The sequence below is a fragment of the Corvus cornix genome, chromosome 4A (genome assembly GCF_000738735.6).
Source record: "Corvus cornix cornix isolate S_Up_H32 chromosome 4A, ASM73873v5, whole genome shotgun sequence".
Lineage (NCBI taxonomy): Eukaryota > Metazoa > Chordata > Aves > Passeriformes > Corvidae > Corvus > Corvus cornix.
In genome coordinates, this window is record NC_047058.1 from 10,854,711 (window position 1) to 10,877,161 (window position 22,451).

General features: G+C 37.3%; 1 protein-coding gene across 6 annotated transcripts in view; it reads right to left on the reverse strand.

Moving 5' to 3' along the window:
• TENM1 (teneurin transmembrane protein 1) overlaps positions 1-22,451 on the reverse strand; it is a 761,089-nt gene that overhangs the window by 214,926 nt on the left and 523,712 nt on the right. The gene's annotated exons all lie outside the window — the stretch shown is intronic.

Here is a 22,451-nt window from a genome sequence, read left to right on the forward strand (position 1 = left end):
ATACAAGCCTTTGCAGTATTTTAACTCCCATGGGATTCATTTTCTGAAAAGCTTTTACAATGGAAGAAGTGGCTGCTTTTAGTCTGCATATCTAACCTTTTTACTTAAAATACTACTTATTTCCACAAGGAGATAAAGTTCAAGTAGATTTATGATAGATTCAGTATTACCACAAAGTCACAGGAGAAAAAAAGAGAACATTAATACAAAACTCAAGTTTTTGCATGAACAGTGGACAGAGAAAAAAAAGTGGTAGTTATGAAGATGATGAAAGGATTTTCACCTCTGGACCCTCATGGAGCCTGTTGTAACACAACTGTTAGAAAAACAAATACTTTATCTCACACTGAGACTAATTTATTTCTTCAAAAAGTAATGTATGAAGAAATATAAAATATCGAATGATCAAGAAAAGGAAAGAAAGCTTTGTCAAAAAAAATAAAAATCAGCATTTCAGTTAACAGACCCTTTTCTTTCTACTTCTAAACACAATTTCATATTAAAAAAAAAAGTCTTCAGAGATAAGCAGTTAAAGAGAAGTTTGACCCGACTGGGCAGTGGTGCCTCTGCCATTTAAGGCTGATGTGAGAATTGGGCAGCTGACCAGGCAGTTCTAACCCAGCTCCAGCTTTGCTCACGACAAAGCAACTGAAAACTCCAGACAACTCACCAAGGATTTATTTACTATGGCATCAATTTAGCCACCAGTAAAGTTAAAAACCTACAGTCAGGATTTTCCTGCATATGTAGAACACTTATCCCAGTGCATCTTCAGGAGCATTTCCTTGTCCTTAGTATGGTCAGGAATAACTGTGTGCCTGCTACTCTTTCTGCAACTCTTTTAGTTTGTCTGGCTCAGGTAAAAAAAAAATAAAATTACCCAAGTGAAAGCACATGGAGGCCCCTCTCTCCAACCGACTAATTCTGCAAACTTGGACTTGCAGGACTTGTAGGATCTCCTCACTGTTGCCATTTGCCAAGAATTCTACTAATTTCTACCAACTAATTGGGAGTGTAAATAAATAATTACTTCAATAAATAAATATTTAAAATACAAAAAAGACTATCCAAACAAAGAAGATAAAAGAAACATAAAACTAGTGTATAAATAGAGATGAGCATGAAGAACCTTCCTTTCCAATTTTCCTATTCCCTCATGGAAAAATATTATTTTGTATTAATAACAGGGTGACGAATAATATTCATTTAAATTACTTAACTGACCTATATGTTGGACTAGAGAAAGAGCTTACAAAAAATGTAATTTATTTATAAACTATAAATAGTTTGACATCTTGCTATTAGGTGCCTTTTATGAATCCCATCATATAATTAAGCAATTGCAACTTCTTGATTCTAAAAGTCTTTAAACATCACTGATTCACAAATTAATTTTATTCTTTATTCTCAGTATGAGGTGGTTCTTACTCTGAGGATGCTCCCTGCCCAAGCACGCACAAAATCAATTATCTGGACAAAAAAATACAAATTGCTCTTTCTGCAAATATAAAATTATAAAAGAGCCTAAGTAGCTCAAAGGTAAGGAGAAAACATCAGCCCGGGAATTTTAAATCCATGATACTTATTTTGGCCTAGTCTCCTCTTTCAGACTGGAGGGTTTTTGAGAACACTGGAAATATCAGAGTCTGGGGAAGAGAACAACAATGAAGGAACTCCAGAAAGACAAATGATACACATTAACCTAAAAAGTGCCATGTTTGTGCTTGTGTCTGAGGGAGTATAATGGGAATGCAAGGGAGAAAATATCCTCAACATGCACTTTGTTTATGAGTTGGGACTTTAGTGTTACACCACAACTTGTTGTATATTTTTTCACACTGAACTTACTCCAGTGCTTTAATCTGTAGGTGTATTGTATGTGCTCCCAAATAAGCAGAAAGGCAGACCAGCTACACGTGGTATAAGAGACTCGGAGACACAGGGAGGGAGGGAAGGAGACAGGAAGAAATGTAAATCAAACAGGGGAAGTGAAGTTCGCCTTCATTTTTGGAAGCAATACATATGCATTCTCCTAAATGAGAAATTTTGAGGGCTATTGAGCACTCTGCTAAATTTCATGTGTTCAACGGCCCTTAAAATTTCTCATTTCTCACCTGAGGACTGTGGTTTACTGGCTGGTTGCTGGACTTGAGAATTAAATGTGCAGAGATCTTAAGCTGCTTCGTAAAGGCAATTTGTGAAACACAACCTGCTACATATATTTTTGAATGCTTTGTGTATATGCTTTTAATTTAGTCAAAGATCTTGTTTCCATGTTGAGAACATACCATATCTTTCCTAGGACAATGTAATTCAAAGACATTAAGCTCCAGTAACCATTTGCACAAAAATCATTGAGGAAGAAGCCAAAAATCAATTAATTTTCAAAAGTGCATTATACTGACTATTAATTTGCTTCAGAAGTCTCATGTTTATCATCAATTATATTATTGCCACAGCCCAAAACTGATTCTCAGGTGCATATATTTTAATAAATAAAAATTTATATACATATTACACATAAAAAACAACCACATAAAATATACCATTTGAATTTTTATACTTACATAGCAAATGCATTTTATTGTACATTTTATTTTACTGTATTTCAACTTTTCCTTGCATTCCCTTATTTATGTAGCTTACTTTCTTATACATTAACCTACAGTTACCAGCAGGGATGATAGAAAGTTAAAAATATCAGTAATAACAATTAAAGGAGGAATAAAAGAGGAATCAGAGTCTGCAACAACCTAAGGAATGAAATTTGCAGGTTAGACAGCTAAGGGATTAGGAAAGGAGGCTGCACTTTCAGGAAACTCTTTGGCTTGTGAAATTTATAAGGAAGAAAAAGTCTTTATTCTTCAGGTCCTTCCCTAGAGGTACCAGTGTGGTTCCAACCCATGCCTCATGGCAAATATCTTTCTACTCTCTTCTTCAGACTACTGCTTCAAGCTTAAAGAAAGAGCACAGAAATAGACTGAACCTATTTTTAAATATTCTGCTGGAGTTCTCAGGTATTAATTTTTATGTTTACTACTACTGAAAACAACATAAATAAGGAATTTTTGCACAGATATCATCCTGATCCTACGGGAAAACAGATGAACTTTCTTGGTCCCCAGAAGCAGAGTATTGTTATGGAGATCGCTTGAAATTTTAAATGTTAGAGATTTTGTTTTTCAAGAGTTTCTCAACTAACAAGATGCCAGAGAAGGAATCTTTGGAGTTACAGTGTGGATGCAGCAGGTCTCCTTTTAATTTAGGAAGAAACACTCTCTGTACAAGATTGATTAGAAATTTAATTCTTGAACTTCAAATACATCAGAATTATTGCCGGCTATGGCCTTTCCTACTCCGAAGTGTGCCTTTATGAGGTAAAACACTTCCATTCACAGGATTCTGTTAAAGAGAAATTTCTACTGCAGGTACTCATAAATATCTCTCCTTTAATTAATTTTAGAGTTATAAAACCATAGCAAATGCCAGGAATTAGCATTTAACCTAAATTTCAGATAAAGGAAACCAACTTAATCTCAAATAATGACCACACTAACTCTACCCTATTAAAGACAAAAGGGTAAAAAATATAATTATCACAGAGGAGAAATAACCTCAATATCATTTGTGGGGATAAATTAAACTCTTCTAATATTACAGTTGAAATAGAGTTTGGAAAAGCTTGTCTTACAATAGATTCACTTGTAATTTCATTCTTCATATGCAAAAATCTATTAAGAAGTTAAGAATTTCCAAGAAAAAAACAGTTTCTGTTTCCAAAAACTCTATCATGAGAGAAAAGCATTCCAATTTTCTTTCAAGTATTTTAAAGGTTCCTTGGCTCTAAAATATTTTTCTATTGCAAGTTTTGGCATTTGCCTATGTGTTTGAGGGAAGCAACAGATAATGAATCCTTTCCTCTTGTGATTAAATTTTCAAAATTAAAGCTAGCCATAACTAAGAATTTAATGAAGGGCACTAGAACCATGAATCAAACTATCTTGAGCAGATTAACTAGCTTTTCTCTTTGAAGGAGTTTCACATGAACAAATAGTTTTCCTAAAGATTAACCACAGGGTGTGAAACAGTGGGATGCTGTACAGCTACCTCTAGTCCAGTGCATCCACAGCTCTCAACAGGCAAAGTTAATGTTGTGATTCTATCTTGCTTCCCACTCTGTATGGCACTTCAGAGATGAAAGGCTGGCAAAATTATTAGAGTGCAAACAGAACACCAAAGTGAATTTCACTTTCTTCCAAGTGAAATTACCCTCAGATTGTTGCTCTATCCCTACAAACTTGAACTCAGCTCTGCCATGCTTTTCTGGTAGTAATTTCTGAATGCAGTTCAATTTAAACCAAAATCCCTTTCATTCAAACCCCAGTCTTAGTTGTCTGTGACGTCTAAGCATGACAGCTATCACTTTTTAACAAAACTTGAGACAAAAATATGGAAATAATTTCTATCAACAGTTTTGACTCTGGTTTATGAAATATGTTTAAAATACACCATTTGTTTCTCAAAATATTGAAATTTATATTGAATTGAACCAATTTATATTGAGTTGAACCAATAACTTTACATACATGAGCACCAACGTCTCTTTTAAATAAAAGATGTGCAAAGCAGGTATCTTTATAAACTTCACTGACTTAGTTTTAGGAGGCTACACATGCAAAAATCCAGAAGTATAAAATCCGATTTAATTTTCAGTGCTGTAAATCCAGAAGTTAATTCTAAGCAGCCAGTGACCAGCGTAGCACTTAGGCTTTAGGTCATTGTGACCATCTCAGAGTAAGTATCTGGCAAGTGCGTAACTTTGTGATGGTGGAAAGACTTTTAGAGATCTGCTATCAACACAGATTTACCAGAAATCTTCTCCTTTACTGATGGGATATTCAGCAGACCTGAGGCACTCAGATCACAGACAATGCTCAAAAAGAATCATCAGAGTAACTCAGCTCCTCACCTTAACTCTCACCAGAAACTACAAAGCTCTAATATAATTTTAAAGTAGCTTAAGAGAGTATCAAGGGTACTACTAGCCATCTTCCTTTGAAGTGACATGAATGGAAGGCAGACAGCAAACAGAGACAGGTTGGAGCAGAGGAAGGTGGTTTTGATCCCCCTGTGCCAGTTTCAGTGAATGATCAGTGAATGAGTTATTTCAGCACAAGTGAGAGAAAGGCTTCAGCAAGACTGCACTGACCAAGTCCCCTTTCTGCACATTCCAACTAATTGTTAAAAATGCTGAAAATTAGGAAGAAGTATTTGCAAGGGAGCAGGTATCACGGAGAGGTCTAAGCACCTAGAAGCAAAGTCCCTTAAAGGAAGGGGTGATGCACAGGCAGCCCCCAGCAATACCTTGCGTGTGTAGTGAGAACAAGAATAGAACAGTACTTGTGCACAACAGCACAAGGAGCAGTAGCTGCTGTCACTGTGCTGCCATCCCAGAAGCAAGGAACACAGGAAAAACACCCTGCCCTGGGGCTCAAGGAGATGTGCCCAGCAGGAGGCGCTTCCCCTCCATGTCCAATTCAAGCTTTACAAATCCCAGTCTGCAAGCTTCCAGTCCCCAGGTCAGCTGGCACAGCAAGCAGATACACACATTCTGCCAGCTAACCTCTTCAGGTCTTGGGTATCAACCCCACAAATGCTGTCCATCCTGAAAGTACATCTGATACCCCTCCCAAGCATCCAGCTAAAAAGACTGTCTAATGAAGCCAAAATTTGGAATTTTTATCCATTGAATTCTTTGCGGGATGTCTAACACCTGCAGAATACTGCACCTAATTTTATAATTTTTTTTCTCTTTAAATAACTGAAACTGGAACCAGTTTCGGCAGTCAGTAGCATATCCCCAGCTCAAAGAAGGGCAAAATCAGATCAGGGTGCCCAGGGCTCTTAATGAAGAGAATCAGAATCCTACAGAGCAATGACTGCTGGCCAGACTACCAGACTATGAAACATTTTAACTACCTCTTAGGTGAGGTTTTCAAGAGACACTGGGTTATGTCCCAACAATAAAACTGGAAACCCAGCTTTGTTCTGTGATTTTGAAAATCTAATCCATGAATTGATTTTTCACTGTTAAAATATTCCATTTTCCCCATAATTTACTAATAGCTTTTTAGTGTGCAATCACCTTTTCTACTGGAAAAAACTCTCAAGTCAGACTTCAAGATGCCCCCTAATAGAACTTGGGGCAGCTAAACAGTTTGACTCTGACTTATTTTTGATTAGGGGTGCTGGTATGTGCATTTCTTTTTCCTTTTTTACCACATCATGCAAAAATTTACACAAGGGGCATGAATTTAATAAATTAACATCTACTATGAAAACAGTGTATTTTTAAATTTAGATTGAACCACTAAGTAACATTTATACCAATGAATTCACCCTTCACATTAATCTTGGAAGAGGAAGGAGAAAGCATGAGCATGTGCACAAGCTCTTCAGTGCTTCCACTCACATCCAATTACATCCTGCTGTCAATCTGACATCAGTGAGAACACATGGAAGACAACCTGGCACATCCGTTCCATTTGATCAGCCGACTGGGACACAGCTTGTCAATCAAACAGCCCCTCTTCCCCCAAAATCCTTTGAGGGGTTTGTCATCAAATGTTCCATCTGATCAAGAGATGGGAGATTTAACTGCCTTCACATAATTCTGACCACTTTTGCTCCCTACTTTCCTCAGGTGTTCAGTTTACCAAAGAAATTTCAGTAACAGCAGTTCAAACTTAAAGGTCAGCTCTGCTGCAGTTTAACATTAAAACAATTGAATGGAAATCATTGGGTTTGCATATCATATTTTTACACATACAATCACAGTAACTTTTTTCAACTGTTTAATTAACTTTCTTAGGAGACCTTTATTAGATTTTCTGATAGTTCCAGACATTAGTTCTTCTACTCTGTGTTTCTAAATGTACTTATAGAAGTTATAAAGACTGCTACATTCTGTATCAGCAACTCCAAAACATAAAAATTTTGGTGTTTATGCATCAAAGAAACTCAGCTGAAAGTGGTGACACCATTCCAGCTGTGTCTCCCCATAAAATAATTTTGGTAATCTTACATCACTATCACACAACTAATTAAGTTAAATAAATACTTCTTAAAACATCCTAAAATGCACATCATGATTACCAAGGAGAGATGAAAATCTGAGATATTTTTGTCAGCATAATAAAGTTTCTAAGCATACAATATGGTGCGGGTATCTGCAAGATTTTCTATCTCGAGATTTGATATAGAGCTCCCAAAGAGAGAAGTGCCATCATCATTCCTGTGCTGCTCCAAAACTAAGTATGAGGCAAATTCCAAAGCTGACCAAATCAAAAGACCTCTGTACATTGTCATGAAGTTTAAACAAGTGTGAGATCCCATGATCTGGCATCAAAACTTATCCAAACTCTGGGAACACAGTCAGGACATGATGAAACAACTCCATTACCTTTAGGAGGGAGCACTTGGCTACAATTTGTACAGCTCTAGACCTCTTTAATTTCCTCGCCCTTTCTTAATGAGAGCCGTAATTGTTTTAATATACTAAATCGCTTCTTTAGACACGTGACACTCATTTTAGCAGCTATTCTAGTCTCTGACTTTGAAACCTCCAGTGTGAGACTTAACCACATTGTGTTTTAATCTTTCACAAAGACACAGCCATATAATTGATACCTGGGAAAGGACAAGTCACTGACTGATGCTGAAATGTGATTTCTCACTGTTGACAATTAGCAGGCAGGCACCTGCTCTTTCTAAGGCAAATCACAGGTAGTGTTGACTATCCAAAAGTAGAACCAAATCCCCTCCATCATCAAATAAATGGATACATATGTACTGCTAATGTGTAGAAAGGTGGTTGGGAGGCTGACTACCTAACATGAGAGAGCTCAAAATTGTTACCAACTTTATTAGATAAATCCTGAAAAAGGAAATCAGAAAATGAAATAATTTGTTTGAATCTTAACAAACTGAAAGACACTGGAAGAATTACCCACAGTATTACACTGCCCATAAAAACTGCTTCTGAAGCTTTTCAGCATCAGCCTTTCGGACATTTTATTTGTGGAACACGAGCTGCACACTGGTGACTTTCTTCATAGCTAACATACCTTGGGTTCGATAGCCATGGGCAACTGAGAGCCTGTGAGCTCTTCATAATTCTTGGTTCTGCAAAGGTGCTCGATCAACGAGGATCAGGAAGAGTCAAAGTTAAGAGCAGCTGAGACTAACCCAAAGAAAATAAATCAAACCCAAATGGCACTAACATATTAACCGACAGTGCCTCTGTAACCTCTGCCATGCCCTGAAGGAAAGCTTGCTATAGGCTGATAAGCAGAGCTCACACTCTGTATTGCCAGAAATAATTTGTGCCTCGTTATTAAAAAATTCACACAGTTGGAGGTGAACTAACTGAGGCAGTGGAGACAGTAACACAGAAGGCACTTAATATGTAATTAAGCCATGATCAGAAAGGGGACACATAAGGGAGAAAGCATTGAAAACAGAGATTCCAGAGAAAATACCAGATTCAAGCAAAAATGAGAGCAATTGTGTATTAAACCATGTTCAACAAAAGAATGTACTGCTATGTACTACTAAAAGAATCTGTGCAGAATTCAAACACTAAGGCCACAGATAACCAGGAAAAACCACTATACATTTGGTTTAGATAACCTTCATGGACTTCAATGCACAACAAGGTGACAGGTGTTTTGAGAGAAAGAAGGCCTTACCCTCACCTGGGCAATTCTCAGTCATGCTGGAGATCTAAGAACAGGAATGCTATAGGAGCATTCAGTGTCTCAATTCCTTTGGTTTTATTCTGTAAAAACATTTTAGCCCTACCGTTGGCTGTTCTGGAAGGACTGAAGCAGCAACTGTTTCATCTACTGAAAAGCCCAGCTCACACTGTATTAATGCACTCACTATATCAAGGAGGGGGAAGAAAACCCAAAACTAAAAGATTAAAACATGTAACTATATGTAGTATGTAACTATAGTATGTAACTATAAACTTCACAATCTTAACATATACAGGATATTCTCTTTGCAATAAACACTGCATTCTAGAGATACTTAGTGACAGTCTACAGAACTATTTTTCTCAGTTTAAGTATTTTACAGAAAAAAAAAGTATCAGAAAAAACCCCAAGCAAATATCCAGTTATGCAAGGATTTGTTTCAGATTAAAAAAAATAGGAAGCTTTGTAAAAGGGTTTCTTCTAGCAGACAGTTCTACGTGTTAACCAGACCTTAAAACCATTTTCCATTGCTTTTTCCTATTAAATTTGTTTCATGCAAATATGCTGAGTGCAGAGTCTTCACAAAAACCAGTTCCCTATAGAACGTACAAGTCACATGTGGATTTCGCCTTTTTTCACATTTTCTCCATTTAGTATTGTCTCATTTCCCTACCAGCTGCTTCACCATTTCCTGAGCTGCACCATCTCGTGCTGTGTCCAATATTAGACACAGCAGTGACAGAGCAAATGGGAAATAAACAGCACAGCTGATCAGGACAACTGGCAAAGCATGCAAGCAGCACATCCAGAAGTGACTATGAGTGAATAACCCCCAAAACATTTGGTTGTAGGAGCTTAAACCACTGATTTTTAAAAACAAAGCAAGATCCTCACTGCCTTGACTCTAATCAGACAGAGCTCTGAGAAACCAGTCTGAGCCTTACTCCAGAGAGCACACGAACTGAGCACTGAATTAGGAGCAGACATTTTTCAGTGCTGGAACTCTCAGTGGAGGGAGAAGGAGGGAAGGATGGGCTTGAACTCAGGGGGTCTGAACCCTGAGTTCATTATTATGAGGATAATTCAAACCCAAGCAGGATGAACAGTGATCTGCTGTGTAGCAATGGAGAAGTGAACACAGGACAAAGAACTATTTTTAACAGGCTAATAAAAAGTATTTATTTGAACTATCTTGTCAACAACATACTCATTCAGAAGAGTATGTACACCCCTCACTGCTGTCCCCTTCCCACATCTCCCTTCTTTTCTTCAATTCAAAATGACGGATCAGTGGACAGACAACTAAACATTGAGTGAGAAGCAGCCTGTTGATGCTCTGCTACTGAAAAACTGAAGTGACACTGGCCAGCAAATGTAACAAAGTCAGTATTTTCCTGTTTAATACACTTGTCTTCTTGCTTAGACTAGCTTGCTGAAATTATAATGGACAGATTTGTTGAACATGTTTTGAGGCTAATTTAAAAAAATAATGATACAAACATTGTAAAATTGTGCTGAACGTTGTCAAAGACATCAAGTTTGTAAACGCCTCATTTGCAAACAATCTGCTAACGAACGCTAACCAGTTCAGATACTGATCTCTTACCACTATAACTGTAGCTATTTAGCAGTTTTATTCATTTTAATGATAACAGTAACACTTAGAGAATCAAAAGAAAACAGTATTTCTTTTTTATCATTTAGTAGGACTTATTGGCCATTAAAATATATTTTATGCATATAATTCTTCCAAAAAGATCATAAAATTAAACTGAAGTATAGGTACTTGCTAGCAACATTATTCCACTCAGTTGAGATAAAGCCATTACTACATCCAATTTAAGGACTGAGACTTCTTTTAGTAACTACAATCTTGGAGAAAAACTTTAAAATACTGAAATATAATGTCTGAACACTTACGTGATCACATTAGGTATCTAAGTTTGGGCACCAAATTACAGCAAACAAGCTCCTTGTTTGTGGCCACTGTGCTGTTAGCTCAAGTGAGGGATTTAGGGTACATGGAAAGATGAATGGCAGGTGCCTCTTTATTTTCCTAAAGCACTGTATGAAGGAAGAGCTTTCTAACCATGATGATGGTCATTTGACCCAAATCTGATAGCACAGATGATGGAGCATTATTAAAGCATGGAGGAATCATAAGCTCTGTGCTGCCAGAACAGTGACAGCAATGATGGGTTGTGGGAGAAGTTCGGTTTGTGTGAGTGGAGCTGTTCGGTGATGATGATAATTACCTGTGAAATGAATATTCATCACACGGGTGAATTCAAGGCTGAATAATATTTCACTGGAGAGTTGGGATAATGTTAGGGAGAAGTTGGTCAAAGCTGACACAGCTCACTTTGCACCATGGTCTAGTGCAGCTGTTATGACACACAGATGGCTGCCAGGAATTCATGAACTGGAGATGCAGCCTGCAGCAGGCAGAGCTGTCCCCTGTGATACTTTGTAAATACAAGCTGAAAATTAGCTAAATAGCTTTTTTAATCCTGAATGTATGTCCACCCCTACTCCAAGAAATACATTACTGCTATTATTTCTGCAAGGAGTAAATAGCATTGAGGTACCCAATGTCAGCCCTTCCTTTCTCCACAATTCCAAAATCTCTGTCAGAGAATACCTCCCTTCTTTAGAGTAATAAATTTTTTCAGAGGCAACCATTTCTAAAGGTACGGTCTATCTCTGCCAACTCCTTTGTGATTGGCACAAACCTCCAGCCAGCTGAAGACCTGGCAACTGCCCCAAAAGCACAACAGCCTCCACAGTGGGACTGAAGTAGGACAGTTTCACTTTATTTGTTGATTTTTAATTTCTTTCTTCTTTTTTTTATTGATGTTATCAGACTGGGGGGAAAACAAACCAACGAACTAACCAACCCACCAACCCAAATCCCAAAAAACCCCAAAGAAAATGTGTGCCAGAAGTCCTCAAATGCTACCAATGAAATGGTACAAGTGTGGAGAGGAGCTGAGAGGTACTTTAAAAACATGTACGAGTGGAATCTTCAATAGTCTGATCCAGCAGCTAGGGCATAAAGATGGACAAATGATTCAGTAAGAAAGGCTTTTTCTTTTAATTGTCTGAAAGCAGATTAGTTTCCTAAGCATACAATAAAAATAAACTATTAGCATCCATCCCTGAACACTGAAACTCTACAGATCAATAGCCAACAATTCAACAATTAACTGCAAACTTTTAAGTAATTGCTGCTACAGTATCAGCTTAAACACACACCTATAGGCATAATTCTCACTATTACCAAGAAGAATCATATGCCTAGAACCAACAGCTCAATTAATTCTTTGAGAATCTGTATGCAAACCAAACCAATTAAATAAATCCTACAAATATTTCCTTTCCAGAGCCACTAATTACACACTTCTGACAAAACACTACTCAAGGTTATGTATTGACACATGCTACAATACATAATTTGTAATGTACTCATTTGTTGTTAAAGAAGAAATATTATTTTGTGATTTACAGTAGTATGACTAGTGAAGGCAAAAGACTATTTTCATACAAAACTAGTACTAAAACCAGGCACATGGTTTTTCATATTTTAATCCATAAACAGACATACAAAATTAACTTTGTCCTGTATCTTCCCAGCAGAATTCTACAGAAAAGAAAGTCTTAATCCAAAGGCCACAGCAAAATACAAAACTGTGTGTCAGACAGTTTCTCCTATAACTAAAACCACAAACCTATAGAAATCAATGGATTAGTTTATTAAGGAATTGAGTAATTAGGAACTTAATTTTTAAAATAAATTTAAAAATCCCAAAATATCTGAGAAAATTCCTCAAGCTAAGTTTAAATGTTGAGGAAGCAATGCAAACCATCATCAGTGTATCAGAACACCACCTTGGCATAAAGCACTCTTGAATAAAGTTGAAGTTACTATGTTCAGTTTTAGCTTTACCTGCAGAAATAGTGTAAAGCTGCAAGTTCTGCCTATGCTAACTGGGCAGGTGAAGGGCACAGTGTGCCCTTCATCACAGACAGGAGTACAGGGTGTTCTGACATTAAATACGCTGTGCTCAATGACATCATGCAAATAGATATTCCAGTCAATTTATTACTCTTTTGTTTATTTTACATTTTTCACTAGAACTCACTAAGTATCACTAAATACAGAACTGGCTCAGAAAATTTGGATACACAGGAGCAGAAATTAAATATATTTAAAGCAACCAAGATATTCTTTATGTGGTTGCAGTAACAATGGGAGAAGGAATGCTGTTCATGCAGGTGGAAACTGTGTTTCCATCACTATTTTTACAATAGGTAACAGATACGATGGTCATCCAAGATATGCTCACATAAATAAAGGTTTACCCAGTAAGAACAGGCAGTTATTTTCTTTTTTCCCTTTCTCAGTTGAAATGAAAGGATTTTTTCATACCATGCCCTTGTCTTCAAGAATTCTGTATTTCCTTCCAGAGAGTGTAAAAGACAATGAACTTCCTAATCTGTCCCCAAGTACAAAATGAGGAAAGGAACATCAGCAAGAGGAAATTACTGACACATTTTGCAAGCAGCAGAGGTGAATACCTCTGGGGACAACTATTAGTCAACATTTCTAGCACTTATCTATTTAAACTATTAGTAATTGACTCCAATAACAAATAACAACCCCAAATTTGTTCAAAGTTCACATGCATGTGCACACACACTTCTGATTTCTGCCTTTCCTTTAATGTTCTGCATCTCCATATACACAAAAAAAATCTCACAAAACATTTTCTGATTATTTTTCTGGACTAAGCAGTGTAAGGTACAAGATGGCACCTTTAAGTAATGCAGGTAGAACTTGTACTATGTCAGTACTACAAACATACCTAGTAATAACACTAGTAGTGACAAATAATAGTAGCAACAAATATGAAAACTCTAACAGAAACAATGGAAGGAAAACATTAGTGAGAAATTTTAAAAATAATTCCTGTCTCTACCTGAATAGAATAATTAATTTTGTTATTTAGTTTCTTTGCAAAGAAATATCAACAATGTTATCAACAATATATTTTGTGCTCAGAAAGTGCCAACAGCAGGAGATCCAGATTCCTCCCCCTTCCCAGGTATGCAGGAGGGGTGTTTCTGGCACTTCAGTCTCAGACTGATTTCACTTCCAGAGGCCATGGGCAGCATAACCTGATGCTGATCTCTAGAACTAATAACAGTCTCCTTGACAGCCCTCCATTGTCTGTAAAGCAAAGGGAACAGTCCTGGCTCACAGGATTGGGCTTTCCTTAGCACTTCAAAAATCAAGCATGGAGCTAAGCACCTCACATTGATTAAGTCAGTGGCAACACTGAATCCAGCTCATCAGATACTACTGCTTTCAGTTATGAGAGAGAAAGACAGGGATTTCTGTAATAGCCAATTTCTGAGTACAGTACTCTGACAGTCCAGTTGCTTATGTTCTTCCTTACAGATGCTCATCAATTCCAGGACATTAGTACTGAATAAAGCAAAGGGTTTTTACAAAACTTATCATTTACATCTGATTAGTCACAGTGCTAATATTATAATTTGAATTTGCTAGCTTCCTAATATTCTCTTGGTGACTTTCACAGCAACTGTTTATATTTTGGTATGTGACTTTCCTAGGTCCTCAGACTGTTTTTCCTGGGGTTACAGCTGGAAGTGACTTTATCAACATTACTCTGTATTCACATGTTTTGTTATATAACCAGTGCTTGGGGGTAGGGGCAGTGAAAGAATTGTTCTGCTGGTGTTAAATATTTACCTTATTCCTTCCATGCTGTTTTAGCCATCTGAGCTAAAGATACTTCATCCAGTTGCAAAGCCTTCCTAAAGAGTGACAGCAGGAAACTGATTTTAAACAGCTTCCAATAAAACTGAAACTTTGAAAAGGGAACCTTAGATTTTAAATCACATTCACAATTTATTTCACATGAAGACCTAAGTTCAGAAGAATTTGAGTCTCACTCTCCAAAGAAAAACTAATTCAAGCTCTATATTGGTTAGGGTACACCCACCCTACTGTTTATCCAGAAATGCAGCAAGGTCATCAACTCACTGAGCTACTTCTTGACAGTTCTTTATTTTGAGAAGTACAAAACCTTCTGACAGATCCATAAATGAGAAACCCTGGGAAGAAATGTTATTTTGTTTCAGCATCTGCTCTACAAATGAAGATAAGCAAACCAGATTTCTAGTTCCAGAAAATGACAGCTCTTCTTTGTTTCAGAGAGTGACATGAAAGACACAGCAAGAGAATGTACATTAAACCAGCCTGTAGGACAGGGGCAGAGCCTTGTGCTGGTTCCCCTGCTCTGACACCCACTTCCTCACTCTGCCTTGATGCTTGTTCCTATCTTGATTTAACTCTTGACATCTTCTTGGACACTCTTAAATGTTATTGGAAGAGGTTCTGTTAATATAGCAAGAACATTTAACAGATACAGTTCCAGGTTTCGACAAACAGAATTCCAAAACGTTAACTCAAAAGTTTAGGCTTCTCCTACAGATATTTCATTAATATTTGGCACAGGTTACTGCAAAGGTTGCTATATCTCATAGAATCATAAAATGGTTTGTGCTGGAAGGGACCTTGAAGATCATACAGTTCCAATCTCCCCCTGCCATGGGCTGGGATGACACTCACTACATCAGGTGGCTTAGGGCTCCATCCAACCTGGCACTGAACACTTCCACGGATGAGTCCTCCACAAATACCTTGGTTTCTCTTACACTGGCTGCGTTACCCTGCCCTTTTGATTTTTACTTCTATGATTTCTGGCATTTGACACCATGGAAAACTGGTGATTCAGGCAAGAGAATGGAAATTAGCATAGCTTGTATCTGTGCACTGACAAATGGATTGTTAAGCTTGTGTAACATTTGGAGAATGCTTTTTTTATTCTTTAGATGAGATTTGTTAGCAGGGGATTGGAAATGCACTGTGATCCTTCGCTAATTTATTTCCTCTCTCTGTAGGATTTTTTTCTCACTTTCCCCCCTCTCTCGGATATTCACTTTTTAAATCAGAAGAATTACTTACGAGAACGAAACTATTTTTAATGTTATGAGGCATTTTTTTCACGGAGATGATGGCAGCTGAGACAGGATTGGAAGCAGCATTACAGGAATGGTGACAGCAGGTTACAAGCTTTTGTAACACGTTTGTGGTCTAGGAAGGGAGCACTCACTTCAGCCTCATGGAGAAAAAAGTGTCTTTGCACATTCACTTTGCTCACGTATTTTGATTTGATGAAGTGAAGGGAAAGTATTCCCCCCATGAGATTTCAAATGAAGGCATAAACATACAGTTTTCTCACCCCAGTTATTCCAGGGAGAGATATTTCCAATTACTTGGCAAATCAAGAAAGAATATCTGGAGGGGGTCTGAACCTAAGTGCTCCTTTTCCTTTCCTTAGAGTTTGCAGATACTCCCCACAGAGCAGAAGGCTGCAGTCCAGGAAGCCACAGGGAACTGCTCATGGCACTGTTTTTCTCTGGGAGACGGTAACACCACCACGATTAGAACACAGCCAGCCAAACAAAGCACAGCACACCAGGAATCCCTATTTGTGCAAAGGAACATAGGAGGAGACAATGCACTAAAGCTTAGGAGTGTGGAGTCTTTTACTTTGCCTTGTATGTAAGGTTTTTTTGGACAACATGAAGCTCATAAATACTCAGAGCAGATGGTGTAACATACAGCAGCAGGAGATGGAGCTTATTAGCTGTCACTTCCTTCCGCTAGTCCACAGCCCAGAAATCTGAAGGACCTTTAAATCACCCTCTACTGAGCTGAGTCCCTTTCAGGAGACAGTACAAGGGATAAACTGTGTGCTCTTACACAGACATCGCTTCATTATGCTTCAAGTCTCTGCTCTAAAGCTTACAGGTACAGAACATGCTTAAGTTCTCAGAAGATATTCTAAAATTAGTAAAACAAATAAACAACATTAAAAACTAAGCATCTGGCATTTTTAAAAGAAAAAAAAAGAGAAAGATGATCCTAATAATACAAAATAGCTCAACTGTTTTTATACTAACCCTACCTAGTAATAGCATGTTACCAATTGTCTTCTATTTTTTTTTAAATTTTCTTCCTTAAATCACAGAATTTCAAGCAAAATGCTTGCAAAAATAATTGGTTTCATTTCTAATCAGCCTGTTCCTAACTTCCTCTTATAGTACTCAAGAATGCTTCATTCCAATGTCCTACAATTACCTTCCACAACAGCTCAATGCACAGCTTTGAACAAATGATGCAGCTTAAAGGTTAAAAAAAAAAAATCCTTTCCTTCATTAACCAACAAATCTCATCATAAAGAAAACACAGGGAACAAGAGAAGTAACTACCCAGCCAAAGAGTTCCAAACTACCATATTTCTAAAAGGCAGCATAGCAGTAGTTCACTTAAGAGCATATTTTTTTTCTTTTGACATTCTTATTCTTGTCCTTCTCAAAACTAATGATCTCCCTTCCAGCTACAAACATAAAAAATGCATTTTACCATGTGCTGTTTACATGTCAATAAATACACATTGTAATATATTTTATTTTGATAGAATTTATCACGAGTACTAAATGGCTCCCAGATATGTAACTGGCAGGTAGAGTGACAGTGAACGATCATACCCTGTTCCACTGGCCACCAGGTGACCACTGGTAGTACTGGAGCTCTACCTTCTAAATAACAAGAGATTTGGGGTGCCCCTTCACTAACTGCTTTTTGTGGAAGTTTATGAGCATAGATGCCTAAATTCACCCAGATAAATGCTCCAAATCTCTATTAAAACAAGGAAAAATCACTCTACTGGCATTGGTTTCCTCTGGGAGAGCTCACAAGACCACAAACTTGTGGTTTGTTAGATTATTATTCTAGTGTTATACGTAACAGATTAAGGGGAGAATCTAATAAAGGCTTTTTTACCTTTACACATCCTCTAAAAATAAGGTAATTGTAACTAAAAGCACATAAAAGCACTAAAAGCACAGAGCCCAAATTCAACTCTCCATGGCCCTGGTACTGACACAAAGCAGATCTGCTGTCCTGAATGGATTTGCATAATTCTAGAATCAGAGTAGAAAATGGTTATTATGTAAAAAGCTTTTGCTACTTCACAGATGACAAAACACCACCATGACATTTTCCTGACAGGACAATTTCCTACCAGTGCTTGTCAGCATGCCTTTTATTTATGTCTAGAATGATCAGTAAAACTGGTTTTGACTGGTCATGTGATGTTAAGAGTTACATGTGTTTAAACCTTCCTTCCTAGTAAGCTGAAAATTGCTGAACTTTAATGCATAGCAAAACACACATCCTATTCCTGTACCTCACAAGTAGTTTTCCCTTCTCGGGAACGGAAGTGCTTCAGCAACTGAAACATTTCTACTGCCTCTCTACCCTCACTATTGCTAGGATGTATCAGAGGGCAGAAACGGGAATTGGATGGCAACAGCAGAAAGCTAAAAAAGAAAGGATGAGACAGAAGCGGCCTTAGGCTGCAGGGCTGTCTCACACTGTGACCCAGGCCTCTCTGCAAAGTCAGTGGAGCTCATCTGAGGAAGACTTTGAACATTTAGCTGGATCTGTTTACCTGTTGCTCCTGAAGATAATTTTATATGCACTTTCTAGAAAACATTAATTGTGTCACCAACCTGGAGCTTTTGTCCACAAAAAGGTTTTCCTTACTTCTTAATGGGCTAAAAGCAGAATAGGTCAATTCTTTGTGAGGGACTCTGTCATTTCCTACAATACTAGCAGTGCTGATTTTCTCACATGGATTTACCAGAAATTACTTGCTGTTGGATGCTCCTGTGAGGAGTAACTCCATTTTGCCTTGCACATAATGCAGTTCAATATATTTATCTTGCCAGGAAATGAACATTTGTCTAATCAGAAATTTACTGCCATATGCTCATATTGTTAACAATCAATAAATTCCATCATGCCAATGACTTGATCCCAGATGATTATCCTATCAGGAATTCATTCCTCTAAACTAGTGTTTTCTAACAAATCTATAATTAACCTAAAAGCCAGAAAGCTTTTCTGTACTGCCAATATTTGTAGAATACATCTCCCTTCATATTTGCTTTGGTGGAAACAGAGAAAACTGTGGGAGAAAACAGTTCTAGTTACGTAAACATGTCACAAATAAGCTTGAGATACAATCTATGTATGGTGCATCTATAAGAACTTTTTTTTCCTCACAGCCAGGTCCATCAATGATTTTCCTAGCAAGAGCAACACTTCTGACAACTTCTGCCAATTCTACTCCATCTCTTTCAAGGACAAAACAGTATGTTTACCAATTCTTCCAGGAATTAATTTACTCTGTTTGCCAATATCTCCAAACTATACAATATTAGGTCTGCCAGGAATTTACTTTGTAAGATGATCTTGCCAGGGTGATATTGCAGATTTACGTATCTTCAGACAAGCAGGATTCTGAACCTTCCAGTGATTAAGAGAATGCATTTATAGATATACACATTATGTGCTTAGTACTGACTCTTCAGGAGTCAATGATGCTTTATCCTGAGATTTTTGTACCTGGTCTCATTAAGTTGTTAGGCCAGTAAAATTTAGCTGGGCTTGAAACAGTCTGTGGTGTTATTTGTTAAATAAATTGTCAGATAACTGCAAGTTTCTGATGCAAGTAACACCAGACATGGAATTCAACTGGCACTGGAATGGGCACCAGTACTAAACCTGAAGAACAGCATGTAAAAAAATTGCTTAATCAATAGATCAATTCTGTACTTATTTGCTTTTTTTCCTTTGGTATTTTTTTCTATAGGACCTGCAAAACCAACCAATTAATACCTTCGAAGTGTAACATTTGAGAATACAATTTCAGGAATCTTAAGGAATAAGAAATATTGACACAATTAAGTATTCTGTATTTGGATACTGTTCTCAATGTTTGCTATTTATATGATCATGTGGCCTTTCAAACTTTGGCACAAAAAATGTTCTGCAAAACACTAACAGCACTATTCAATTCTGAAGGATGAACTCTTGAAATGCTTCCTTTAAGTTCATGTCATGTCAAATTCTGGTTTAATACAGATTGTCCATATGTGTAAACATATACTACCCATGCATTATGATTTTACATAATCTCAGATTTCTATTGAAACTTTTCCTAGAAATAATTCTTCACTATTGACACCAACAATGAAATAGACAAACGGTTCATAACAAAAATCTTGACAGAAATGGCTGAGATCAGTATTTTGTGCAATAAATCACATTTTACTCTGAAGCTATTTACTAAATTCAGATGACTGCCCAGTCTAATTTATATAACCTACCTTGCTTAAGTAGCCAATACAAATTCTTTCAATTTCCATAAACATCTGAACTGCTGATTCTTCTCACAAAACTAACTAGATCAGTACTCACACCCCTACACTTGTCCCTGTTAAAAGTTTCTCTGTACTAATGATTTTATTCTGACATCGTTTCTTCTCACATTCCATCATTAGAGCTCCTTGGAATGCCATCTCACAGTCATCACTATCACTCCATGTGGGACTGTTACTGTGAGTCTGTTTCTCATCTATTCTCACACCTTTCCAGGATGAAGTTCATGGGTATTATCCTCACTGTGCACCCTGTTAATTCACCACACACAGGGTACTATTTCAGCTGTAGTTAGAGAGGAATATTATTCCACTGAAGAAGAGCATTATGGCACTAACTGGGGATACAACTTTTGATGCCCCAGCAGCTTTTACAGGTAGAATTATTGTATGCAAGTCTCCAGCATTGGCATGATAAAGCACTCCTTGCAGAACAGTCCCCTTTGAAAAGGGCGCGCTGTGGGGTTTTGGTTTGGCTTTTTAAATTTCTGTTTCTCTTTTCTTTTTTCCGAAGATGTGCCAAACATGAAGAAAAACGTTGTTGAAGATTCTGATGAGTCATTTTAGGAAAGAATGGATTTAAAAAAAAAAAAAATCCATTTACAGTTTTATGGATTCATCCAGATTCATAGTACAAACCTGAACCTGATTTTTCCTGGTGTTGACTGAGCAACCACCAAGAACCACCAAGAACTCCCAGGTCCCACACGGTGAATCCTTTTGGAAATAGATTGATTGCACTAGAACTGCAATCAAATCTGCCTGAAGTCTGAAATTTTACACTCAGCTTAACAAAATTTTTTGCTCTTTGGATTTTGAGCGCCACCAGTTTTGTATTTCGAACCTGTGCTGCTTGCCAGGCCAAATATTTAGGTTCAATTTGTGGCAGAGAAAAAGCATGATTTAAATGACTAGAAAGACGTCAGGATGAATTCCTGGGAAGCCAAATGGATATACTTAGCAGTGCTATTACTACATCAGTTATTCCAAACTGTATTTGTTACAGAAGACAAGAGAAAACTATGATTTCTAGTACAAGTTCAACTCCATCTTTACAAATCAGTGCACATGAATAGGATTTTTAGAAGTTTTAAGGTGAAAAACACAATATTAAATAATAACAATACTGACCTACACAATTCAGGAAAGAGGGTGCCTAGAGGTAAGGAAGTATTAAAGAGCTGCCCTGCATATTGGAAAACTACTCTTAGAAGCTTAAGTAATTTTTCTACAAACATGGACATCAAGCCTCATCCTGCAGTTTGAAGTGTAAAAGAATGTCTTTCATCCAAGAAGAAAATCACCAATCTTTGAAAAACAGAAGATCTGAAAATCCATACAGTATATCATAAAAATTAATTTGAATGGAAAAATCCTGGGGCATATAATTTCAATAAAATCATTATACAACATGAGTGTAAAATACTTGCTGGTCTGCACATGCACGTAACTGATTCCTTACAGATCAGTCCTGAATAACTGAGCTAAATTCATGCCTGACAACTTCTTACAGAAATGCACACTAATGTGGACATTTCTCCAAAATTATTAATGTGATTGCTTTCAGAGGCAATGTTCTGGAAGAATAAATTCAACATGACACAGAGGCTGGTTTTTTATGCCTACAGTAGTGATTGCCACCCTTTTAGATGTGCCCAAGCCAGTGATGCCGCAGCTGACAGGAATATCAATAGCAGCAAAGCACTGCAGACCCGGGGTTCTTCAAGGCCCAGGTCCATGCTGAGGTTTTGCTTCCACAGCCACAGGTACAAACAATGAGGGAGTTGCTCTAAGGAGACCTACAAGAACATTTACACCATCCCCAGGTACAACAATACAGCCATATCTCAGTTAATTAAACTCTCATAGCACGTTCAAGATAAAATCACAAACAACAAACAATCTGTTTTCTAAACAATCCTCTGTTGAAATCTATGTTCATGACTTTTTCTTCCCAAAAATAGTTGTTTTGTAACTCTTTGGAGGAAATATATGCACATAGATTGAGGCAGCCAAGTATTACTACTCCCATGAATTATAGGAACTTTCAGACACCACCAGTATCATGGGCATAACTTGATTCAGCATAGCTGCAGTAAAGAAAACCAAAACGCTGCAATAGCTATGTAGCACAGCTGTTCCAAATTTTACATTAATTTACACATCACAGAGGAGACAAATTTTCCATCTTCAAAAAGCCTATTTTTCATTTCCTTGTAGAAAAATAAAATTATTTTTATATTCAGAAAACTGGAGAAAGCTTTTCTGAGTAAGCAGTGAAGGCTTTGGGGGCAGGGTGTGCGTGATGTA